General features: G+C 38.0%; 1 pseudogene; it reads left to right on the forward strand.

Moving 5' to 3' along the window:
• Window positions 1-2,215: 2,215 nt before the first annotated feature.
• Window positions 2,216-13,598, forward strand: LOC136398466 (RNA/RNP complex-1-interacting phosphatase-like; annotated as a pseudogene).
• The last annotated feature ends 2,204 nt before the right edge of the window (window positions 13,599-15,802 follow it).

Raw genomic sequence — 15,802 nt, forward strand, 5'->3', positions numbered from 1 at the left:
AAGGTTGCTGGCTGAGCCCAAAGATCACCGGATTGAAGCCAAGTTTTGAGCAAGAAGTCACTTGCTCTGCTGCAGCCCCATGGTCAAAGGCACATAAGAGAAATCAATCAATGAACAACTAAGGAGACTAAGAAGCTGTAACGAAGAATTGATGTTTTTCATCTCTCTCCCTTCCTGTCTGTCTGTCTCTATCAGTCCTTCTGCCTGTCTCACTTTCTCTGTCACACCCACAGAAAAGGAAGTGTTGCTGGAGTACAGGAGATTTGAAGGTAGTGAAACTATTCTGTAGGATGCTGTAAGGGTAAGTACAGGTCAGTAGAAATAGGTCAATCCCATAGAATTACCATAAAAAGAGTGGCTCAATGTAAACTATGAACTTTAATTGACAATGATGTGTCATAGTTGGTTCATTGATTCTAAGAGATGTACCACACTGGTATGGAATGTCTGCGTTTGGGCGGCTGTGGGTGAATGAAAGAGGGTATGTGTGAGAACTGTGTACTTTCTGTTCAATTTTATTGTGAACCTAAAAGTGCTCTAAAAACGACTGTATTCATTAAAAAATACATATTTTGGCTCTGAAATAACTAATAAATTCAAAATAACAGAGTACACAAATATGCCAAATACCTAAAGAACATTTAGCAATAAAAGCCATTCTTCGTGTGTGTGTGTGTGTGTGTGTGTGTGTGTGTGTACATATATTTAATCAGTATTTATGTGTGCCTGTTTATAGGCACTTCAGTTGGAGGTCCCTGCCTTCTGGGAGTTTACAGTCTCATTGGGAGACCAACATGAAACAAACACAGAAATAAATATAACAGGAGCTTATTTTCTTCGCTTTAGTCTCTGGATGAAATGATTATAATATAGCTTGTAAGTTCCAGGAAAGTGAAAACTTTCCTTTGAAACTTATTCTATGTCAGCATCACAGGGCTTGACTAAATGAATTACGTAATACAGGATTTTGTGCACAGTATTGTGGTTTCATATTTTATTCTTTCTGACAGAGTTCTGATGGGAAATTTGCTCCAAAAGAATGCTTTTCCCCCTTGGAACTTTTTAACAGAATCTACAAACAGAATGAAGAGCTTGGACTGATTATTGATTTAACATATACACACCACTATTACAAACCAGAGGTAAATGAAAATTTAATTGAAAAAAACCTTCTTTCTGGTACTATAATAATTCATAGTAATTAATTAATACCTTATGCTAAGGTGAATCCAGGCCTTCTGTCCTGTGTGACAACTGAAAGAGGAACCATGTGGTTTCTTTAATTAAACATTCTTAATTGCTGTCTCAAAATGAGATTAAAGTACAATATTGGCAAAAGGTCTGTATGTGCTCAAGAAAGTCTATAAGCTTCCATGTTCTATATTTTGAAAAAGGAGATCAGCTCTTAGAGTAGTAGTTGCCTAAAAGAAAGGAAGGGAATGCTCATTATGTGTTTAGCATTTGTTTTAAGCAGCTTCCTGAGCATGTGTGTAAGCATCACAGTCACAAGTTGTTCTCAGAGGTGTATGCTTTCTTTTCCTACCATCTTTTGATGCGACACAGAAACCCATGTATTCTGTTGGCCCGTGTGGCATATCAGTGGGAGGGAATTATCCTCCTGACCAGCTCCATGGCCCTGGAAAACAATAACACCTCCCCTGTGTTCATGCTTGTGTAGCAGTTTGCCACTTAAAAAGTACTTACCTTACCTTAGTGAATGGACACAGCGCCCTTAGCTGATGAAGTAGTAGCACTAGTGATGTCTCCTGTGGAGTGCTTACTGTAAGCTCAGAGGACAAATGATTACAATTACGCATCTTACAGATCATGAAACAGGCTCAGAAAAAGAAGAATTAAAACTTGAACTCAGTTATTCCTCTTTTTTTATTGTGAAATATACATAAAAATAACTATCATTTTAATCATTCACAAGGGTATACAATTCAGTAGCATTAAATACATTCACAATGTGGGTAACCATCCGCACTGTCTGTAATCAAAATTTTTTCGTAGGTATTCATACGTTTGTCCTGTGTTTGGATTATTTCACCAAACAATGTTTTCAAGGTTCATTCATGTCACAGCATGTAACAAAATGGCATTCCTTTTTTCTGGCTGAATAATCTGTGTGTATATACCGCATTTTGCTTATTTATCTGTTGATGGACACTGGATTGTTTCCACCTCTGGCTGTTCTGAAGCATCTGCTATGAACATGGGTGTAGAAATCTTTGTTCAGATCCCTGCTTTCAGTTCTTTTAGATGTACAGGTAGGAGTGGAGTTGTTAGACCATATGGTAGTGCTATGTTTAACCTTTGAGAAACTGCTAGACTGTTTTCCACAGTGTCTTCTTGTTTTTAAACAATCATCCTAAGTTTTAAACATGCATAGAAGTAGAAGAAAGTGAAGGAATTATCCAAAAAAACCTATATCCATGTGACAACAGTGGGTGTTAGCCAGAGAAAGGTGGTGTGGGCTTAAGGAGTTGGGCAAAGGGCGGGGGCGAAGGGGACTGAAAGAGACTGCTTGGGCAGAGGAAAGTGGAGTTTTACTGAGGTTTCACTTGGAACCTGTGTGGTTTGTGTAGCAATGTCATCCCAATAAATTCAATTAATTAACAGTATTAAATTTACCTTATTCACACTCAGATAAAAATAAAAGTGGACAGAATAGTCTGGGTTTTGTTGAACAGCCATAAACTCATCCAGCTTTAATAGTTATCAGCTGATTCCTTGTTTCGTCTATGCACTGTACTTCTCCCTGTGTCACCCATCCCATATTATTTTGAAATGGACCCCAGATATCAGTTATATCATTTTACCTGTTTATTTTTAGGGTGTATTCTTAAAACATAGAACTTTATTTCTTTTTATCATTCTTTAATATTAAATATTCTATCAGCATGCAGATTTGCAGTTGTCTTTAAATCTTATTTAAAATTGTTTTTAAGAGTTTGAATTAGATCCAAATAAGGTCCACACTTTGCATTTGGTTGTCATGTCTCTGAAGTCTTATTTAATCTATAGATTTTCCCTCCATGAATCTCTAATTTCTCTTCGTCAGTTTTATTTTTTGAAGAAATAAGGTAATTTGTTCATATGATTTTGATGATTGCATCCCCACGTGTAGTAACCTATTTTCAGTCCTTTTATTGTACATTGGAAGTTCATCCTCTAGGCTTGATTAGAATCAGTCTTGATTGTTTTCCTTTTTGCAGGACAGTTTTGTAGGTGATGATGTGTTCTTCCATGGAGACGTAACTGGCTACCTCTCTCTGAAAGAATAGCAGTTCTCACCAGTGCCTGAGGTTTGCTGTGTCTCACAATGGAAACCCTAATTCTTCTGACTGTATTATACTTATAACACAGCTGCCTTATGGACCTTGAAATGTAAAATATTAAGTAGAATTATTTATACAGTTTTTAGTTACATGTGCATTTATTCACATGAATTTTGCTTTCAGCTTCGTATATCTATTTAGTATCCATTCTGTCAATTTAATAGAAATTAAGTGACACTTCCTGGTTGAAGCAGCTTTGGGAAAAATGGATCTTTTATCAGAATTACTGACATGAAATTTCTTATATTCTCTTGGTTTATATTCTGGCTAATTTAATTAATTTTTAATTCTTTTTCTGCAAATTAATAATATACATATTTATGACTTTGCTTCATAGAACTTCCAGAAACTGTTCCTTACTTAAACATTTATACAGTTAGTCATCAGGTGCCTGATGATGACACTATTTCTAAATTCATATGTGCTGTTAAGGGCTTCTTGAAGGAAAATGAAGATAATGGTGAGTTGGTTATCTTTCTTATCTGCACTTTGGCATGCATTTTTAGTGGGACTGTGGATTTTTAATATTTTCTATATTAGGCTTGTTGTATCTGATGATGCGGACATAGCAGGTGGTGGTAATAAAGTGTTTATTTTGTTATTGCTACAAATAAACAATTTTGTTTGGAAGGAGAGTTCAGTGAGAAACACGAACGGAACTGGCTCATCTCTTTTTTTAAATACTTGGATAGGAAATATATAAGAAACTAAAATAAGTTTTTGGGCTTTTTTATTTATTGCTTAAGAGGTGAGGTGAGTGTGTGGAAGGAAAGTTTAGAATCTTAGTGTTTTAGAGTGTATAAAAGAGAAAACAAAAGACAAAGGATTGGAGTGAAACAGATCGCTAATAGCAGAATGAAACGGAGTGGATTAGTGACGTTGCACTGTCATTATATGTATTATACTTAAAATTTTTTCTCTTTGTACTTTGGGTACAAGTAAGGGAGGTTGTAAACACCTCTTATGATGCACTTGCTACCTGTGCTGTAAGTCCCTCCCACAGGTGCCAGGCTCACTGAAGAATAGGACAACCTTACACAATCCACTCCCTAGAACTGGTAGAATAAGATAATAAATTAATTGAATAAACACTTGAGAGCTTTTGGGGCCTATTATTAGGGTATGTGTATTTAGAGGTGAATAACAATCTTTGTTCATTAGAAATGGACATTTATCTAGGAACATAAATAAGCAGTAACTATGAGTCAGTGAGTTAATTATAATAAAAGAATAAATTAAGTGCACTGGGAATTTAGAGGAGAGATTGAGGAAGGCCTTACTGAGGAGTCAGTGTTTGGGCTGCGCTGCAGGGAACAGGATTTGACCAAATTGAGGAAAGGACAGCTCAGGTATTGGGAACAGGTACAAAGCACAGGGCTTGAGCTTGTGTCGTGGAGGGTCAGTCTCTGGTGCCACCGAGGGGAGTGTGAAAGGGCACAGAATTCATGTATTCATTTTCAACAAATGTTTATATAACGCCCTCAAAGGTGACATCACTGTTCTAGGAGATAGGAACAGAAAAAAGTTCTTCTTGTCCTTCTATATTTCATATCATAGTGGCAGAGAGACAAATAAACGAGTGAATGTGTGGAATGTCAGATGGTGTTAAGAGTTCTGGAGAATAAAGAGGTGAGACAATGTGGCAGATGACCAGGAATTGATCTATTAAGATATCATTTAGCAGCACCTTAATGGAAGGAAGGAACCAAGCCATTGGATATCTGGGGAAGACAGGGTAGGTAGTGTTCTAAAGCAGAGGGAATAGGGAGTGCAAAGTCCCTGAGGCTCGACTCTCCTTGGCATGTTTGAGGAATAGCAAGGAGGCCAGTGTCATTGGAATGGGGAGAGTGAGTGAGATCAGAGAAATACAAAATGGGATCAGAGATGATGGCAAGGGCCAGGAGGGAGGTGGCTCATGTAGGTCCTTGTAATTCATAGTTCAAATCATTGTGGACTTCCAGTTTAGTTGGAAAGGCAGATTGATATCTGTTTATTAAGAGTCTAAATGCTATGCTTTGCATTTGGGTTTTATTCTTTTAACAAGGGAAAAACCCATCCAGGTGTCTATCTTAGAAAGATGACATCTTCCATATGGAGGATCATGAATCAGAAGAGATTACAGTGGGGAAGTAGTAATCCAGACCGGAGATGCTGAGTATCTTTTTACCAGACAGCACCTACTCACAGGAACATATTTTGCAGAAATCAGTCGCTCGCTATTGTTTGTAATTTCTCACATAATTTAAAAAAATAATGGGCTGCCCTGGCCGGTTTGCTCAGTGCTAGAGCATCGGACTGGCGTGTAGGAGTCCCGGGTTCGATTCCCAGCCAGGGCACACAGGAGAAGTGCCCATCTGCTTTTCCACCCCTCCCCCTCTCCTTCCTCTCTGTCTCTCTCTTTCCATCCTGCAGCTAAGGCTCCATTGGAGCAAAGTTGGCCCAGGCGCTGAGGATGGCTCCATGGCCTCTGCCTCAGGCGCTAAAATGGCCCTGGTTTGCAACAGAGCAATGCCGCAGATGGGCAGAGCATCGCCCCCTGGTGGGCATGCTGGGTGGATTCCGGTTGGGCACATGCGGGAGTCTATCTTACTGCCTCCCTGTTTCCAACTTCAGAAAAATACAAAAAAAAAACAAAAAAAAACATGGGCTAATAAATCCTATGGCATAGTGTTTAAAAGCCTTAGAAGTTATTCTTGTGTTTTTTCAGTTTGCCTGCTGCGTAGCCTGCGCTTCTATCTCCAAGTCTTGCTTTTTCATTGTAAACTACCACCAGGGCTGTTTATGGGAGGGCGTACCTCACAGGGATCATGAAGCCATGGCAGGTGATGGGCAGAAAATGAGGGAAGTTATGGAGGTGTCTTGGGAACTCAGCAATACTACAGAAACTGTCTTTTTATTTATTTATCTGCTTTTACTGAGAAAGACAGATAGGAACAGACAGGAAGGGAGTGAGAATTTCAATTTCATTCTTCTTACAGTTTGTTGTTGTTTTTTTAATTCCCTTTTTCTAGATACCATCAGTTACTGATGAGACAAATGAGTTTTTATTAGTAGAGTTTTATTTATTTTATTTATTTATTTGTTTTTGGTTTTGGAAAGTAGAGTTTTACTTTAATGTAAGTACCTGAGCAGGCCTTTCGTAAGTTCCACTATTGCATCTAATTGAAGACTATGCAAAATTTCTCAGAGACAATGAATTTTGATTTTCTATTAGATGATTCTTTATAGTATGTTCCTAAGAAAACACTGTTCTCTTCAGACTTATTTATTTTTCCATTGCAGTTGTGTTTTGGTAACTCATAAATGTTACTCTGAAAATTCTATAACTTTTTCTAGGGTATGTGCTTCAATTATTTAATTCTACATTCTCTGTTTTATAGACAGACTTATTGGTGTCCACTGCACCCATGGTTTAAACAGGACTGGCTACCTCATGTGCAGGTGAGTTGTAACCACTACAGGCAGATCACATCTAAGCTTTGTTTAATTACTGATATCAATTAGTTGCAAAAAGTGCAATCATTATAGAAATGTATGGAGTAGAAAGCAATATTGCCCATCACCCAGAGATTATGACCAGTAGTAATTTATAGCATATTTTTTCAGACTTTAAAAATGCATATATATTAGTGCATATTTAAAAGGCTGCATTATTCCTTTGTTTACTGATGAAGATAAAATCAGAAGATTTTGATATTATAAAACATTAAATTAGGCCCTGGCCGGTTGGCTCAGTGGTAGAGCGTCGGCCTGGCGTGCAAAGTGTCCCGGGTTCGATTCCCGGCCAGGGCACACAGGAGAAGCACCCATCTGCTTCACCACCCCTCCTCCTCTCCTTCCTTTCTGTCTCTCTCTTCCCCTCCCGCAGCGAGTCTCCATTGGAGCAAAGATGGCCTGGGCGCTGGGGATGGCTCCTTGGCCTCTGCCCCAGGCGCTAGAGTGGCTCTGGTCGTGACAGAGCAATGCCCTGGAGGGGCAGAGCATCATCCCCTGGTGGGCAGAGCGTTGCCCCCTGGTGGGCGTGCCGGGTGGATCCCGGTCGGGCACATGCGGGAGTCTGTCTCTCCCCATTTCTAGCTTCAGAAAAATACAAAAAAAAAAAACAACCATTAAATTAATGAACATTATTCTATGAACATTTTCAACTATATATGCTATTGTCTCAGCTAATTTTTCACTGAAACATAATTTTTCTGTTTGTTTGTTTGTTTGTTTTTTGTGAGAGAGAGAGACACAGTCAAGGACAGACAGACAGGAAGGGAAAGAGATGAGAAGCATCAACTTATAGTTGTGGCACCTTAGTTGTTATTGATGGCTTTCTCATATCTGCCTTGACCAGGGGACTACAGTCGAGCTAGTGACCCCTTGCTCAAGCCAGTGACCATGGGTTCATGTCTGTGATTTTATACTCAAGGCCGGCCTTGATCAAGCTGGTGATCCTGCACTCAAGCTGGATGAGCCCGTGCTTAAGCCAGCGACCTTGGGGTTTTGAACTTGGGTCCTCAGCATCCCAGGCCATTCTTCCAGCACTGTGCCACTACCTGGTCAGGCAAGAGGGAATTTCTTAATGAAAAACCTGATGTTCATATTATTTTTTGTGGTTGTTGCTACAGTATACTGATTTGTGTTTGTTTATTCAGAAAATATTTATTGAGCATTTGTTGTTGTAAGCACAGTGCAGGCTGCTAGCCAAAAGACTTGTGAGTTTGTGAGCAAATACACTTGATCGGCCCTTTAGGAATCTAACAGTCTAGAGAGAGAATAGCTATTCACGAATCACAGAAATGCATATAGAATTAAACTTTGACAAGTGCCAAGGTGGAGGGGGACATGGTATGAAGATGCATATTAATGGGGAAGATTTGACCTCTCTGTGAAGATTAGAGAAGCTTTTTGTGGGGAGGTTTGATTTGCTATCTGAAGGAATAGTAGATATTAAGAAGACAGGGGCATTGGGGAGAGAATTATGGGTATAAGGAAAAGTAAGACCCTATAACGGGGACTAGCCAGGAAGGCTAGGCCGTGGTGGAAGTATGGCATTGAAATAGAACTGGAAATATGGGTAGGATCTAGATCATGTAGGCTTATACTTGAGGTTTTTTACTTTATCTTAAGAGTAATAGAAAATCATTGATCTTTTTTCATTGAGAGTTAGTGTAGAACATGATCATTTGCATTCTCAACCTATCTATTTTGTACTATGTGGAGAATACACCTCAGAGGCACAGGGAGAAAGCACGTAGACAAGTTAGGAGGCTTTTGTGGACATTGAACTTAATGGTGGTTTGGTCCTGGGTGTGGTGTTCATTTTGGGAGAAAGATCTGGACATTCTAGAGCTATTTAAGTGATGTTATTGTTAAGATTTGTGGTGGTTTGAAAATGAATGTAAGGAAAAATGAAGTAATGGTGACTCGTAATCTTCTGACCCATCACTTGGTTAAATAATATTTTTTAGGAATGCTATTAATATTTTCCTTAATTTCTCTTTTGCTATATGTTCATTTCCTGGTAAATATGCTCATATTTTGATTTTAAAAATTACTTGGATTTTATCAAGTACATTTCTAACATCTGCGAATTCTGTTTGGTACTTTCTTCTCTTTTATTTATTAAATTGTTACATTAATGTAAGAAATTTTATTAATAGATTTTAAAGTTTGTTTCATCCTTGGAACAAAGCCTTTTTGTGATCATGGTATATCATTCTTAATTATCTTTAATTATTGGATTAGATGTGCTAATATTTTCTTAAGATTTTTATACTATATTGGTAAGTGAAATTAGACATTTTCTGAAAAAGTTGCTTTTTTAAGTATATAAATGACTCAAATTATGTTGTTTTGTTAGATATTTGATTGATGTAGAAGGCATGAGGCCAGATGTTGCAATTGAATGTAAGTATGAGGGTTATAGATGTTCTTTCCTTTTTGTAGAAGTTGAGGTAGAAATGTAGATGAAATTCTCAATTTCTGGAAGAAAAGAAAAGTTTGTAATTTATTTCTTCTGACATGAAATTATCTTTAGGCAAAACATTATGTCAGGATGTATCTGAAATAATTGATCTAGAACAGCCTTAATAGATAGAGAGTGGATTTCAGCTCTGATCTGCTTTCTCTGGGAGAGAAGTGCTTTTTGTAGTTATGTCTAACAGTTCTTCCACTCCTCAGTATTCAATAGATGCCGGGGTCATTGCATAGAAAGAACTACATTGAAGATCTTCGAAATGGTCCCTTCAGAAAGTAAGTTGCATTTTTTGTGTGAGGTTTTTGGTTAGGGAGATCCGTTTTTATGTCATTTAAGTTGCACATGCCTATTCTTTTTGTGGCTTGTTTACTTGCTCAGGGAAACCTAAACAGATAGGAATGAGGAGAGGATGGGATTGTTATTTTTATGGGCCAAAATATATATATACTAGATTGGCTACTGACTTTAGAAACCAGTTAATATTGTGTGTCAAACCATTCTCTTTGAGGGATCGAGATTCCAGGGCTTCCAGATCAAGTGGTTTTGAAAACTCAAAGTATTTGATGGAACCAGTCCGCACTGCTAATAGGCTGTACACCGAGGACCTAGGAATAGCATGTGTCAGAGCCAAGGTTACCCAACACCGTCTTGGCATTTCCACACTCAGACCCAAGCTCTGCAGCAGTCAGTAAGGTATCTCTGCTTTCCCTGTTTCTAGAAGTGAAATAGAAGTCAATAGCATTAAAAATTAGTGCAAACACATTGTGATAATGGTTAGGAACTGACATTTTCTTGCTAATCATTGTTAACCAGAAGATAGTGGTTCTTTGTATTTTTGCATTTCTGGCTGAAAAATCAAGTGTGGGATGGGAAATATATGACTTTTCAGAAGCAGTTGGGAAGGAGACTTAGAAATTGTTATTGCTTCTAAACTCAGGTTAAGCCAACAATTTGATGTCACTACCAGAGAGATTCTTGCTTTCTTTGGCTATGGTAATAGTGGTATAGTTTTCAGCATAAAGAAGTTTGATTTAAAGAGTAAATATAACTTACAGGGAAAGTAGTAAAAATTCCAGTTCAGAAACTTGGAAGGGATTCGAACAGTTAAATCAGAAAAATATTTCCCCTTGGGAAATAGAAAAAAGTCTCAGTACAGTTAAAATAGCAAGGTTCTGTTCTTTGCCTGTTAATTTAGCAAGGTTTTGATAGAGCAGTCAGCATAGTGGTTGGCAGGCTGGACCTGGATTTGCACAGCATTCCTGCCGTCACTCCCTGTGTGATCTGGGGTAAGATTTCTAAATTTCTCTTTTCTCATCAGTCAGATGGAAATTTTAATAATACCTACCTTGTAGAGATTGTTTTTGACTATCATGTGAAGTAAAATAATACGTTATCTCACCGTTCAAATAGATGTCATCATTTTGAGAAGATGTAAACCTTTTTTTTTTTTTTTTAAATGCTGCTTATGTTGACAATGGCACTGAAAATTGGTATGGTCTTTTTGAAACAGTATTTTAAAGCCATAAAAAATGCTCCTACTTTGTAATTCCACATTGAGACTAAAGATATATTTTAAAATATAGTAAAGTTATATTCATGTAATCATTCAGCACATTTCTCAAACCTCCCTACTACATAGCAGACACTTGACTAGGTGCTCTGGATACAGTCGTATATGTTCTGAGATGTTATAGTGAGAAAGCATGTAGTAACTTACATTTCTTTCTTATCTTTTTTCTTTTTTAGGGTGAGAGTCAGAGACAGACAGATAGGGACAGACAGGAAGGGAGAGAGATGAAAAGCATCAATCCCCCCCCCCAACCTAGATTGTCCAATATTTTGGCATACAGATCTTCATAGTATTTTCTTACAATACTTTGTATATCTTTGGTGTCCGTTGTTACCTCTCCACTTCCATTTCTTGATTACCTTTTCAAAGAACCAGCTCTTGGGTCATTGATCCTCTGTATTTTTTTAGATTCTGTGTCATTTATTTCCGGTCTGATCTTCATCATTTCCTTCCTTCCACTTCCTTTGGGCTTTATTTGTAGTTCTTGTTTTAGTTCTTTTAGATGCAGGGTTGTTTATTTGAGCTTTTTCTTGCTTCTTAAGATATGCCTATAATGCTATGAACTTCCCTCTCAGGACTGCTTTTGCTGTTTCCCATAGATTTTGCATTGTTGTTGTATGTTCATTTTCATTTGTTTCAAGGAAATTTTTTATTTCTTCCTTGATCTTGTTGTTAACGCATTTGTTATTGAATAACATGCTATTTAGCCTCCAAATGTTTGAATATTTTTCAGTTTTTTATTGTAGTTGATTTCTAGTTTTATGCCATTGTGATCAGAGAGGATGCTTGATACAATTTCAATCTTCTTAAATTTAAATTTTTATTTATTTATTTATTTTTTACAGAGACAGAGAGTGAGTCAGGGAGAGGGACAGACATGGACAGACAGACAGGAATGGAGAGAGATGAGAAGCATCAATCATTAGTTTTTCATTGCGCATTGCAACACCTTAGTTGCTCATTGATTGCCTTCTCAAACGTGCCTTGACTGCGGGCCTTCAGCAGACCGAGTAACCCCTCACTGGAGCCAGCAATCTTGGGTTCAAGCTGGTGGGCTTTTGCTTGAACCAGATGAGCCCGTGCTCAAGCTGGCGACCTCGGGATCTCAAACCTGGGTCCTCTGCATCCCAGTCTGGTGCTCCATCCACTGCGCCACCGCCTGGTCAGGCAATCTTCTTAAATTTATTGAGATTCGTTTTGTGTCCTAACATGTGGTCTATCCTAGAGAATGTACCATGAGCACTTGAAAAGTAGCTTACATTTCTAACAGTGAAGAATAGCTATGCAAATTATGTCCATACTATGACATTTTATAAAGCTATGAAAGGTGATAACTCACGGTAAGTCAAAATAATTGGTTATGATTTAACAGTAAAAAGAAAAATGGAAAAGAGGCTAGGGGGAAAAGATAAAAAAAAAAGGATATATTGTAGTAACCAGGGAAATTAGATTAGGTAAGATTGAGAGGTATAGGAGTAGTGGTGGGTATATTTTCTTTTCTCAGATTTCAGATTTTTTTTGTATGATTATATTAGATTTACCAGTCTTGCTTCTGAACACATTTAAATTTAAATTTTCCAAATTTGTTGCACATACCATGGGTTTAATTTCTATATTTTATAATTAATTTATATGTGTATATATTTATAAAGTGATAGTAGCATTATTTATTCAGAAATAAGTAGCTTATTCTGCCGCACGTCAACCTGCCAGACCAGGAAAGAAAGTTACTGATGAGAACAGTGCAGGCATGTCCCTCTGTAGTGAAAGGTGGAAAGGCTCCTGGGAATCTACTGTGTGCTGAGACATTATGGTACGTAATTTAACTGCATTGTCTAAATTTACCTCCAGAACACTGATGAAGAGGGAAGGTGTTATTAGGTCCATTTTATAAGGAACTAAGAAATGCAAAGATTAAGCAATATATCTGCTAAGGGCACACAGGGAGAACCAGAGTATCTATGTCTTATTTTACAAATCTAATATATTTTATAAAACTACTAATAGTTTATTATTTTTTCTTTTAAGAAAATTTTCAAAGAATGAGGACATTTACCAGTGAAGCCATAACCCTCCTCCGGGTCCCCCTGGAGAAGACTATTCACAAAGGAGGTACTCTTGGAATGTGCAGCCAAATGCCAGTCATGCAGTCCAGAACACAAGCTGGAGTCCTGGCAGTTACTGTGGACTGCCGTATCCAACCTACTACGAATGGACCCAGTGACACTTACCACCCTGGAAATCTGTCTGCAGACTGCAGAACTGAAGACAGCTGATATGACTTTTTATAAGATCAGGTCATATGAGGATTATAATCTGTTTGTTTCTCCCTAATGTTTAATGATCATGAAAAAATATATTGATACTTTTCTGAAAAATTTGCAGTATTTGCAATAGTAAAGAAAATGATTTGTTGTTCCAGTCTTAATTTTTTTTAAAAGATGTTATTTTGGAACTGATAAGGTAATGAGAACATTCCTTGTACATAATTTTTAAAAATTCTATCTTTCCTAGGAATTTCTTTTGACTGGGCTTGTCACATGATTATGTGTGTACAAAAATTTTTAGTCATGTTCTATTTTGCCATGCCGTATACTAATCCAATCATTAAGGGTCTTTTTGGTTTTTTACCTCTAACTTCAAGATTTCTATTAAAATCTACCTAAGAGACAATCTCTTTGGAACCTAATCATTATTTTCAATAGTTGCAGTATTTTTGTGATTATACATTTATTTCTTTGGCATTCTATTCTGGGATTTGATCAACTTTCTCTCACTGAATTGTCTGCCATCAAACACAGGAGTGGATAAACTTTTAGGAATCGATTGGTAATTGGGAAAGAAAGTAGTAAACCAGAATCCTGGTCGTTTACCTAACAGGGTAAATGTTATCAACTGTGTAAAACTACTCAGAAAACTTGAAAACTTTTATAAAGGTTGAGCCTTACCTGTGGTGGTGCAGAGGACAAAGCATCAACCTGGAATGCTGAGGTCATGAGTATGAAACACCAGACTTGCCTGGTCAGAGTACATGTGGGAGTTGATGCTGCCTACTGCTACTCCTCCCCCCTTCTCTCTCTCTTTCTCTCCTCTCACTGTCCTCTCTGTCTATAAATGAATGAATATAATAAAAAATGGTTGCTTAAGGAACAGAATAGAAGATGACATCTAAAGTCTGGGTTTTCTGGGAAGACTTGCATGGCTCCTTGTGTTTTTGATTCTCTGCTGAAAATAACTTGCTGGGGTCATTCTCCACATCCCTCTCACAGTGGAGTAGTCCCTTCACCTTGACTCTTTCTGAGTTATCTCTTCTGCTCCTCTACTTCTAGAACACACATGGATCTCTTGGGAGACGTTAATTATTTTTAGTTGCAGTGGAAGCCAGAAATCTTAGCTACAGAAAATGTCACCACCATGACATCAAAAGTGTCTGTAGATATTTGATGAATACTTGAGCAACTTGGCTTCATCTTCTAAAGCCTCTTATTTTGAAAATTTGTATCAGAATGTCTTACACTACATGTAACAGTTGTTTTATCCATTCTCTTTTTTATATGAACATGTTGAACTTGACCTTAAGGAAATGCTGTAACTCAGCTACTCCCTGGGTGGGCTGTGTCTAATTAGCTCAGTCAAGTTGCTACTCTTCATCTAGGTCAGGAGTCAGGAACCTATGGCTCACGAGCCAGATGTGGCTCTTTTGATGACTGCATGTGGCTCGCAGACAAATCTTTAATAAAAAAATAATAAAGTTAAAAATATAAAACATTCTCATGTATTACAATCCATTCATTTCCTACCACTCATGTTCATGGTTGTGGGTGGCTGGAGCCAATCACAGCTGTCCTTATGGACAACACCAAATTTTTATTGGATAATGCATAACATACACAGATCGTTGTATGGCTGTCATGGAATTACATTTTAAAATATGTGGCGTTTATGGCTCTCTCAGCCAAAAAGGTTCCCAACCCCTGATCTAGGTGATGGCTCATAAAGTTTTTCTCTGCCTGCCACATTTAACAGAGATGCAAGTGTTGTTGCTAAAAGGCTGGCTCACTTGAAAAGATATGGGAGGAAGACAACTGGTGAGGCAAAAAAGAACAAGCAGGGACAGGTATTGGAATCCAGCTAGTCTATTAGTTGTAAGGAGTTCTTCAGTAAGCAGTTTCTAAGGAGGACATTGGCAGTAGAAGTGCTATCATATCAACACTGCAACCCTCAGAAAATCTTTCTTTACCCTATTGTTCCCTCTGTCCCATTCCTCTTCTATTTCATTTACCAGCATGGCCTGTTAAACACTAGGCTCCATTTTCTATCTTGTGTCTCCTTTATTCTTCAACACACTATACTTCTGTCTTCTACGCACAAAATACCATTGAATGTTTTCTAGTAAAGGGACCAGCAACTTCCATTTTTAAAAGGTCTCTAGTGTTCTATTTCAGCTTTTTGAATGTATATTTATTAAAAGTGACTTTGTAGTTTAACATTCAAATAGTTCTACCAAGATTACCATGAAAAAGAATACTCTCCCACTTGACCAGGTGGCGGTGTAGTGGACAGAGCATCGAACTGGGAAGCTGAAGACCCAGCTTCAAAACCCCAAGGTTGCTGGCTTGAGCCCGGGCTCACCAGCTTGAGCTGAAGGGTCACTGGCTTGAGTGTAGAATCATAAATATAACCATGTGGTCACAGGCTTGAGCCCCAAGTTCGCTGGCTTGAGCTAGGGGTCACTGGCTCAGCTGGAGTCCCCCCAGTCAAGGCACCTATGAGAAAGCAATCGGTGAACCACTGAAGTGCTGCAACAACAAGCTAATGCTTCTCATCTCTGTCCCTTCTGGTATGTCTGTCCCTCTCTGTCCTCTCTCTCTGTCTCTCTTTGTCTCTGTCTTTGTCTCTCTCTTGCTTAAAAAAAAGAAATGTCTC

This window comes from Saccopteryx leptura, chromosome 3 (assembly GCF_036850995.1).
Source record: "Saccopteryx leptura isolate mSacLep1 chromosome 3, mSacLep1_pri_phased_curated, whole genome shotgun sequence".
Lineage (NCBI taxonomy): Eukaryota > Metazoa > Chordata > Mammalia > Chiroptera > Emballonuridae > Saccopteryx > Saccopteryx leptura.